This window comes from Oryctolagus cuniculus, chromosome 16, assembly GCF_964237555.1.
Source record: "Oryctolagus cuniculus chromosome 16, mOryCun1.1, whole genome shotgun sequence".
Classification (NCBI taxonomy): domain Eukaryota; kingdom Metazoa; phylum Chordata; class Mammalia; order Lagomorpha; family Leporidae; genus Oryctolagus; species Oryctolagus cuniculus.
In genome coordinates this window covers 69806494-69816642 of record NC_091447.1, presented here as the reverse complement: position 1 = coordinate 69816642, position 10149 = coordinate 69806494, and the positions used below count along the sequence as shown (strand labels likewise).

At 40.6% G+C, this 10149-nt stretch overlaps 1 pseudogene; it reads left to right on the top strand.

Annotated features, from left to right (window-relative positions):
• Positions 1 to 613: 613 nt before the first annotated feature.
• Positions 614 to 9732, top strand: LOC100351466 (vomeronasal type-2 receptor 116-like; annotated as a pseudogene).
• Positions 9733 to 10149: the final 417 nt, after the last annotated feature.

Below are 10149 nucleotides of genomic sequence, written 5' to 3'. Positions count from 1 at the left end.
TGATTCTGGATTGGAAAAAATATTTTGCCCCAAATGAAAAAAGGTTGGTGATTATATTCTTGGAGACAATGCAGGTTTCCTGTGGTAATCAATGCACTCCAAATACCAAGAGATCAACACAGTAGAGATTTCTGTCTCAGAGTTATCTACAATGGTGGCTGCTGGAGGAGGTGGCTCTACTCCACCAATTCACCCTGGGCAAGGATGGGTGAAGCAGCATCCAAAGTTCCTTCTTCCTCAGGCCCCACTGCAGGACATGAAGAGCATACAGAAACTGACAGATTTTCTTTAAAGCTATGAAGGAGGAGTTACATTTATTCACCTAAAGCAATGGGCATGCGAAGCATGGTCTTTTCTGTGGCCAGAGTAGCAAGATTTTTCATCTCTACTGCACTCTTTCTTTTCACACAATAGTAATCTACTTAAAGTTGACCTGGGGGAGAAATTCTTTTCACTCACTTCCAAGAGAGATAACACAAATCCTACAAAAGTTTGATCATGTTTTTCTTTGCTTTCAGCTCACCTATGGCCCTTTTGATCCCATGCTAAATGATAAAGATCAGTTTCCCTCACTCTATAAGATGCCAACCAGTGACACCTCTTGGGCCATGGAATGATCTCCTTGTTGCTGCATTTTGGCTGCACTTGGGTGGTGCTCTTTGTGTCTGATGACATGAAAGGAGAGCAGTTCCTTCAGTACTTTGAAGCAGTGATGCTCAAGAAAGGTATCTGTGTGGCCTTTACAGTGAAGCTCCCTGTCACAAAGAAGTTGTATGGGTATAGTGATCTCACTTTCATGAGTAGCATCAGAGTTTCATCTGCAAATGTGCATATACTCTATGGTGATGTAAGAGGTCTCATCAGTGTGGACATTTCAGTGCAGTCCTTTGTAACCATCGGGAAAGTGTGGATCATGACATCAAAGTGGGATCTTGTTATGTCTGAGACAAACCACATGCTGCATTCTTTGCATGGAGGCTTCTCATTTTCACCCCACAAGGAAGAAATCCCTGGCCTCAAACATTTTGTCAAGACGGGAAACCCTTCCCACTACCCAGAAGACTTTTATTTCAGTAAATTATGGCTTTTCCATCTGCACTGCTCACTTGAAGGATCATTTTGTGGACATATTGGAAGCTGCCCACCAAATACCTCCTTAGAGTTTCTTCCAGGACATATTGACTTGCTGACCATATCTGACTCTAGCTATTTAGTTTACAATGCTATCTACACAGTGGCCCACGTCCTCCATAAAATGCTTTTGGAGAAAGTAGAAATGGGATCTCCAGGAGAAGCAGCCCAGCCTATGATTCTTCCCTGGCAGGTAAACCTCCCCTAAAACAGAACAGAAAGTTGCCACCTGATGGAATCTAGAGATGTTGTATTGAGATACAGCATCATGACCCTACTATCTTCTCAAGGTCAGAGAGATTAAGTACATCAGAAGTTGGGTTCTTTCCATTAGTTATTGTTATATCTGTGATTATTGGCTTTGGCTGGAAATTTCAATCTCTATGGATTTTGAATGGTTACTTTCTGAACAGAAATGGTATCAGAAAAGTTTGTAACATAGGCTGAAATGCTGCAACACATGAGAAAATTTAACAGATAAAAAGTTGTCATGCTATAATATTCCTTGGAATTTATACAAAGCCAAAAAAAGACATATTGACAAATTATTTTTCATTTCTATAAATTTTTCATTTGTAAAATTTAACAATTTTGACATCCTGCCACATGTACATCAAAGGTACATATTTTATATATATCCATATCTACAGTTTTTTCTTGGAATAGGGATATTAATATCACAAGGAGAGTGATTGATGACAATGTTGCTAGTACAGGAAGATAAGGGTATATGTCATATACACCGTATGCTTCAGTGAAACAACATACCAAATGCTAGGATACCGTCACAATGTTTATACTCTGTATATTAACTTCCGCAAATCAGAAAAACATATATTTGCCTTTCTGGGCCTGGAGTACTTCACTCAGCATAGTGATCTTCAGTTCCATGTATTTTGTTGCAAATATCGTTCAAATCTGACAGCAGTTTAATTTGATTTATAATCCTGCATAACCTGTGGCCTAAGCCCTGGATGAGATAAGATACTTTTTGTGAAAACAAAAATGGATTTCACATAATATCCTAAACATGATAGGAAATGGATGGGAAATGAAGCATGTTAGACCAACTGTACTTACAAACTCTGCAGCAATCAGGGAGCATGGACTGTAGTCCCATTTCTTACATATGAGACTACTGAGGATGCACATGAGCACAGGATTTGCCTGCTCAGTCAGCTGAATATTTCTGGGTTTAACCCTGGCTTACATGAATCCATTCCCCACATAGAGAATGTATTTAGGAAATTCTGTTTGCATGTGCAAGGACAAATACGCTCATAAATTTGTAGAATATAGTAAATAAGGGTGATGTGTATAAAAAGCAAAATATTTGTAAAAATTAGCATCAGAACATTTACTTCATAATCAAATTGTATTTTATGCATTAGAAGTATGTTTTATAAACTACAGTATTAGAGTCAAACCTTGGGAAAGGAAATTAATTTTTCAAGAAGGCTTCCATAGATATAATTAATGAATTATTTGTAAATTTTGTCCTCTACATTATTTAAGAATTAAGTGGTAAACTTTCCCTTGACAATCAGGTCATGGAATCTTTGAGTCTTTTTTTTTTTTGACAGGCAGAGTGGACAGTGAGAGAGAGACAGAGAGACAGAGAGAAAGGTCTTCCTTTGCCGTTGGTTCACCCTCCAATGGCCGCCATGGCTGGCGCACTGCAGCTGGCACACCAAGCTGATCCGATGGCAGGAGCCAGGTGCTTCTCCTGGTCTCCCATGGGGTGCAGGGCCCAAGCACTTGGGCCACCCCCCACTGCACTCCCTGGCCATAGCAGAGAGCTGGCCTGGAAGAGGGGCAACCGGGACAGAATCGAATGCCCCGACTGGGACTAGAACCTGGTGTGTCGGCGCTGCAAGGCGGAGGATTAGCCTAGTGAACCATGGCGCCGGCCTAGGTCATGGACTCTTGAAGACATTGATTCTAAAAGTTACATTATTACTTTTTACTGTGTATGTCCTCTTTGTTTTGTTCTGTTGGTTTTTTTTCTCTGTTTTCTCTCTCTCTCCCATTTTTCTTCTTCATACTGAACTCTCTAGGTAACACAGAGTTCTATTTATTTTAAGGCAATTGGGAAAAGATCCCAGATAAAAATAAGAGGGGGAATAAGAGATGGAGGAGGTAGTCTATAACTGTAAAACAGTCTAGTTCTGCATATAGTTATACAGACTGAGCTCTAATGGTACAGCCTAAGAACTAGTCATGGGGCTCCAAAACCATAAGAATTGGTGGTACAAATGCCATCTTCACTGTTAAAATGGTCATATTCAATGTTAAAGGCAACAGATAGATCAGTCTAAGTTTAAAAAGGATGATATAATGATAAAAGTAACATCAAGTACCTGGGAAATTAATATCATTAAAAAAGGAAGGAAAGACCAACATTGGAAGTAGTCCACACAGCAGACTCCTAGAATAATATTTGCTATAAATAACACTCTAACCTCAGAATCAACCCTTAAGCCTTCCTTGTTGGGCTAAAAGGGCTGCGAGATCTTTTCAGGCATGGAAAGCCAAGACATTGTGACAAAAAATATCCTACACAGAGGATTTCTGTGAGACCTCAGAGGACAGAAAGAGTCATCAAAGAAGGAGACACTCTTCTCTGAAGGCAGGAAAGAAAATCCACTTTGCTTATGGCCATGTCCAAATACCGATGGAATCTATGGTCAAAAAAAAGTCTTCCATAGCCTTGGGAACCCATGGCAAGAGCCTCAGATGATCGCTGATGTCATAAAAAGAATGTTAATTATTAAAGGAACAACAGTAGTCACTGTGACTTGCTCCCCATGTAGGACCTCTGTCCCTAATGAATGTTAATATGAGAATTGACTGCAAATTCTCTCCCTAAACTATACTCTATATGTTGTGTGTGTGCCTGGGCGCAAATTGTTGAAGTCTATGTTTAGCATGGTGTTGGTCCTCTGTTTATAAAGTCATACTAAAAATGAACCATAATGAAGAAGGAGATAGGAGAGGGAAAGGGAGATGGAATGGTAGCTGGGGTGGGGGAGCTATGGGGGAAAGAACCACTATATTCATAAAGTTGTATCTATGTAAAAATGCACTCATTAGCCAGTGCTGTGGCTCACTAGGCTAATCCTCCGCCTGCGGCACCGGCACTCTGGGTTCTAGTCCCAGTTGGGGCGCTGGATCTGCCCCAGTTGCTCCTCTTCCAGTCCAGCTCCCTGCTGTGGCCTGGGAAGGCAGTGGAGGATGGCCCAAGTGCTTGGGCCCTGCACCCACATAGGAGACCAGGAGGAAGCACCTGGGTGTCCTGGCTTTGGAGGGGCACAGCATGCTGGCCATAGTGGTCAATTGGGGGGTGAACTAATGGATAGGAAGACTTTCTCTCTGTCTCTCTCTCTCACTGTCTAACTCTGCCTGTCAAAAAATGCATTCATTAAATAAAAATTAAAAAATTAAAAACACAATTAGGTGATAGTTGTTTAAAAATAACAACTTAGTTTTATCCCAGTACAGATGTGTTGTGATCTAGAAAGTTCAAGGTTAACACATACTATAAAAGCATAATAAGCTTTCATAGATTTGAAATTTTGTCTTTGGTCATACCATACTATCTGATATGTAAAGATAGTCACAGTCATCACAATAAGTGACCCAAAGCCAAAGAGAGAAAGAACACCATGTTGTGTCATGTTCAACCTGTGTTAAGGTATAAGTACACCTTAAAAGGTATAATGTATATTGCTGATACACATAATATACATATCTTATAGATATGGACTTCTGAGGTATTACAGTGGCCTTGAGTCTCTTGATGAAAAATATATCTTATGAAACAATCATGCATTAATCTCTAATTTTTCCCCAACCAAATACACTAATCATCAACTATATTTTGAACCTTATGAAGAACTTATGTAGATACACACCTGTAATATTCAAAACAGCTATCAAGTTATTTCAGTAGCCATCCATGTGCTGCCCAACTGGTAACAGTAGAGTTAGCTTCCATAAAGCCCCAACCAATCTTTCATGGCCAAAGCTTCAATAGAGTCTGTGCTCCAGTAAAGCTCTGGACCACTAACTATAGTTTTCTGATTGGGGACAATCACTCTTCGATGTTTTGTTGAGGGAGCAGAGGAATACCTTAACCTGGGAGATGTTTAAGCATCCAAAGAAAATTAATGTTCTACCAAATGGAAAAGCTGAATGCAAAAGACAACAAAGAGGGCTTGTTTAGAGCATCTGACTTCCCGCAAATAATTTGGATGTGCTGTCTATTTCCAATTATGCCTGTCCTCCAGCTCCATCAATTTCTGAGGAAAATCCAATTTACAAACAGCGCTGGAGATAAAGTATCCTTCCATGAAACAAGAAACCACATGGCGCATTATGATATCCAGAACGTTGTGAATTTTCCTAGTGGTCTTCATTTGCTTATTAAAATTGGAGAGTTTTCCTCCAAGAGTCCACATGAACAAAGCTTACTTTTCAATGAAGAGATGATAGAATGGCCTGTCGCATTCAAAGTGGTATGATTCTCTTTTGACAAGGAATACCCATAGAGAGATCCGTGAGTAGTTTTGTGAGGAGATTAAGTGTGAAATGATCAGGTTCCTTTGTAATCCTTGGGAATCAGGGTCAGTGAAACAGGAGTGGTAATAGTTGAAATACTGAAATGGATGTCTAGGTATTGACCACAGGTACAGGAGGAGGGGATATAGTTGTGACTTTCAATTGAAGACCAAGGTGTTATGTAGTGAGGAGGGCTCTACTGACATCCTTCACGGTGGCTGATAATAAACCAAACCATGACCATGCTTCTCTTTTTCCTTCAGATTCCTCGATCTGTGTGTAGCCAGAGCTGTGGTCCTGGATTCAGGAAAATGTCACAGGAAGGAAGACCTATTTGCTGCTATACTTGTGTTTTGTGTCCAGAGAAAGAAATTGCCAATCAGACAGGTAGAAAATTTCCAATCCATGTCTTTACTGTCCTAGTGATTTCTCCACAAAAGAGAAACCAAAGAGATTTGCAGTTAGTTCCTAGTGCATCATTGTTCTCTATGCACACATTTACTCATTCATTCGATATATCCATTTATGATCACTAAAGATACTTTATGTTTAAGCTCTTCTCTGGTGATGCTCATTCTAGTAACATCAACTGTAGCACTGATTCTAAAAGATATCACACCATGTTAGATAAGTCATCATCTGAGATTTGCAGGTGTAACTTGCTATATTTCCAACTGAGAAATGTAGGATGTATAATCATCAAGGCTTTCTATTGGTGCCTGTAAATCTTGAAACCAATTCATCTTACAAACACATGATAAGCACAGAGCTAGTGCTTGTATGTCATGATGGAAATACTGTATTCCTCCCTGCACTGTCTTTAATATTTTCCATGGAATTAAGGATGTCTAGTACCACAGGTACATTTAGATTTATTGAATTTATTAAAGAAAAGAGTCAAGGTGAAGTATGAATATCACATCCTACTAAAATATACAGTTTGGTATGCTCACTTTTGAACAAGACAAACATAAAAATAATTACCTATCAAAACACATGTACCAGGCCAGCGCTGTGGCTCAATAGGCTAATCCTCCACCTAGCGGCACCGGCACACCGGGTTCTAGTCCCAGTCGGGGTGCCGGGTTCTGTCCCAGTTGCCCCTCTTCCAGGCCAGCTCTCTGCTGTGGCCTGGGAATGCAGTGGAGGATGGCCCAAGTGCTTGGGCCCTGCACCCCATGGGAGACCAGGAGAAGCACCTGGCTCCTGCCTTCAGATCAGCGTGGTGCACCGGCTTCAGCGTGCCTGCTGTGGCGGCCATTGGAGGGTGAACCAACGGCAAAGGAAGACCTTTCTCTCTGTCTCTATCTCTCTCTCTCACTGTCCACTCTGCCTGCAAAAAAAAAAGTACCAAGAATGTAAAAAACGTGCTATATCTCACTGAGAAATACTTCCATTTTTTTTTAAATATGGGAAATAGACCTTGCAATGATTTGATTTCCTCCAAAAAGGCTTCTCAATTCGTATTGTGTTAGAATTAGCAACCATTTGGTTTTAATCATTTCCTAGAGGAAATAAATAGTTTTGGCCATGAAGAAGATAACAGAACAAAGAGCTAACCTGTGCACGAAGGTTTTGCAAAAATTCAATAACAAATAAAAAGAATTTAAAAACATATGCTGGAAGCATGTTGTACAACAACACTTTCTTGTATGTACAAACATTGTAGAAAGTATCTAAGATTGAAGCCAGAGCACCTGGTGTCCCCAAGAAGAGAAATGGGTACTTAAGATAAGAATGCCAGGAAGATTGACTCTAAATTACATTAGGATCTTGTATGGTTGAAGAAGTATCATCTACAAAAGCTAAATCAAACCCTCATAACAAGTGTAGCTAGACCCCAATACCATCTTCTGTATTTAATTGAAACACAGATATGCCCATTCATTGACTTGTCTCTATGACTTATTTCTTGCTGCATTGGCAAGAAAATGTTATTTCAATAAATAGAGAAAATGTGGTGTCCAGAGCTGAATTTGTTCCCCACCTTCTACAAGAACAATGGGGTAACAAGTTATGATTTCATAGAATGAGTGAAAAGTTCCAATACAAAATAAAAAATTTCTCAGAGTTTCAGAATGATATACTGCTATAAATGATCTGTGATTTCTTTACATTTAGCATGTATAAGTGAAACAGGCACTTTTAATTGGGTATTTATATCCATTTCCTACAATTCCCACTGATCTATAGTCTTATTACTTTTTACTTTTTGAACTCTTGATTCAGTGGAGTTTTAAGACTTTGACTATAATGTAAATTAAAAATATGCTATTTCAAAAATTAAAAGAGGAAGGAATGAAGGACGGAAGAAAAAGGAAGGAAAGAAGAAGGGAAAAGAGAAAAAAGAAAGGAAGGGAGGTGGAATGGAGGAATAAATCATCTTAAAATTGTACCAGTGAATGGAATGGAATCTCTTCTGCTTCTATTAATGTCACATTAACATGAGAATTGATGAGAATTGTGTTATACTAATTATCATGCACTTGCTATGACCCTGAGAATGCAATGTATTAATTCATTTTGAAATTTATATTATATACTAACTTGAAAAATATCTAATTTCTCCATCAATAACTGGGTAAAATATCAATAACATCCAAATTTCTTTATTTTAAAAACACCTCCATTCAAATCCAAATGTTGCTTATTCAATAAAGTGCACCTTAAGATTCCATTAAAAATTGACAAAAGGATTCCCAAGGAAATGAAAATATAAAATGAGGAAAGATTGTTCTGCCAGATATCAAGCTAATAACTGTAGTACTGATGGCTGTAAGGTTATCTTAGGAGTTTGGGGTTGTTTATTTCTGTGTCTGAGCTACAGAGATACAGGATGTGACATGAGGCTGACTTAGGGGATAGAACAGAGAAAGGCTGGGAAGCATCCATGCCCATGGGAACAGGAATGTGTCACAGGATAAGTCAACCTAGCCCCCATATGCTGAAGGTGTTGTTAGAATGAGTTTGTTCCAATCTGCAGATGGGCATCCTCCCTGGACAGCAATGCAGAAACTCGATCAGGTGTACCCTGCTATATATCACAAGCTCCCAGTAGCATTGCAGTTGACCATTTTCCACAACAGGAAGAAATTCAGAATTTCTACAAAGTAAACCTTCAGTATTTCTTCTTCCTCAGATGCAAAGCAGTGCATCCCATGTGGAGATCACAAATACCCAAACCAGGATAGAAATCGCTGCCTCCCTAAGTTGATGACATTCTTGGCCTTTGAGGAATCTCTGGGGATGGCTCTGGCCTGCATGGCTCTGTGCTTCTCTGTCCTCACAGCTGTGGTCCTCTGGGTCTTTGTGAAGCACCAAGACACTCCCATCATCAAGGCCAATAACAGGACCCTCAGCTACATCCTGCTCATCACCCCTCCTGTGCTTCCTCTGCTCCTTACTCTTCATTGGCCGTCCCAACACAGCCACCTGCCTCCTCTGGCAAATAGCATTTGGCCTTGTGATCACAGTGGCTGTTTCCACTGTGCTGGCCAAGACCATCACTGTGATTCTGGCCTTCAAGGTTACAAAACCTGGCAGAACTGTCAGGCGATTGCTGGTATCAGGTGCTTCTAACTTCATCATTCCCATCTGCTCCTTGATCCAACTGGCTCTCTGTGGCATCTGGTTGGGAAGTTCTCCTCCCTTTATTGACACAGATGCACACTCTGAGCCTGGCCACATCATCCTGGTGTGCAATAGGGTTCGGTCACTGCCTTCTACTGTGTGCTGGGCTACCTGGGTTCCTTGGCCCTGGCCAGCTTCACTGTGGCTTTCCTAGCCAGGAATCTGCCTGACACTTTCAATGAAGCCAAGTTCCTGACGTTCAGCATGCTGGTGTTCTGCAGTGTCTGGGTGACCTTCCTGACTGTCTACCACAGCACCAAGGGGAAGGCCATGGTGGCTGTGGAGGTCTTCTCCATCTTGGCCTCCAGTGTGGGGCTCCTGGGCTGCATCTTTGTCCCCAAGTGCTACGTTATTCTCATAAGACCTGAGATGAACTCTTTGAAAGGCTTAAAGGATAAAAGCAAGTTCTAAAGGATTCTCAAATTTTTCCACTTGTTTTGCTATCACATATTCAGAGTTTAGAACCATGAATCCAGACTGAAGTAGCAATCCAGAAATAATGAAGGAACTAAAATTGATTTTTTTCCTTTAAAAACTACTTATGTATTGGACATACAGCCTAGCAGTCTGAGTGCATGGCATTGATTTCTGGCTCTGGCTTTGGCTCCTGACCTGGACTTCTGATTCCTGGGGACCCTGGAAGGCAGTAGTGAATCTTCACATAACTTGGTCCTGTCCAACCATGTGAAAATCTAGGGTCTGACTGACTGTTGTTGGTTGTAGCCTCATCCCAGGCACAGGCATGGGGGTGTAGAGATGTGAGGCATTGAATGGGAGGTCTCTCTGTCTCTGTCACTAACCTTCTGTTTCTCTCCCTCTCAGAGTTCG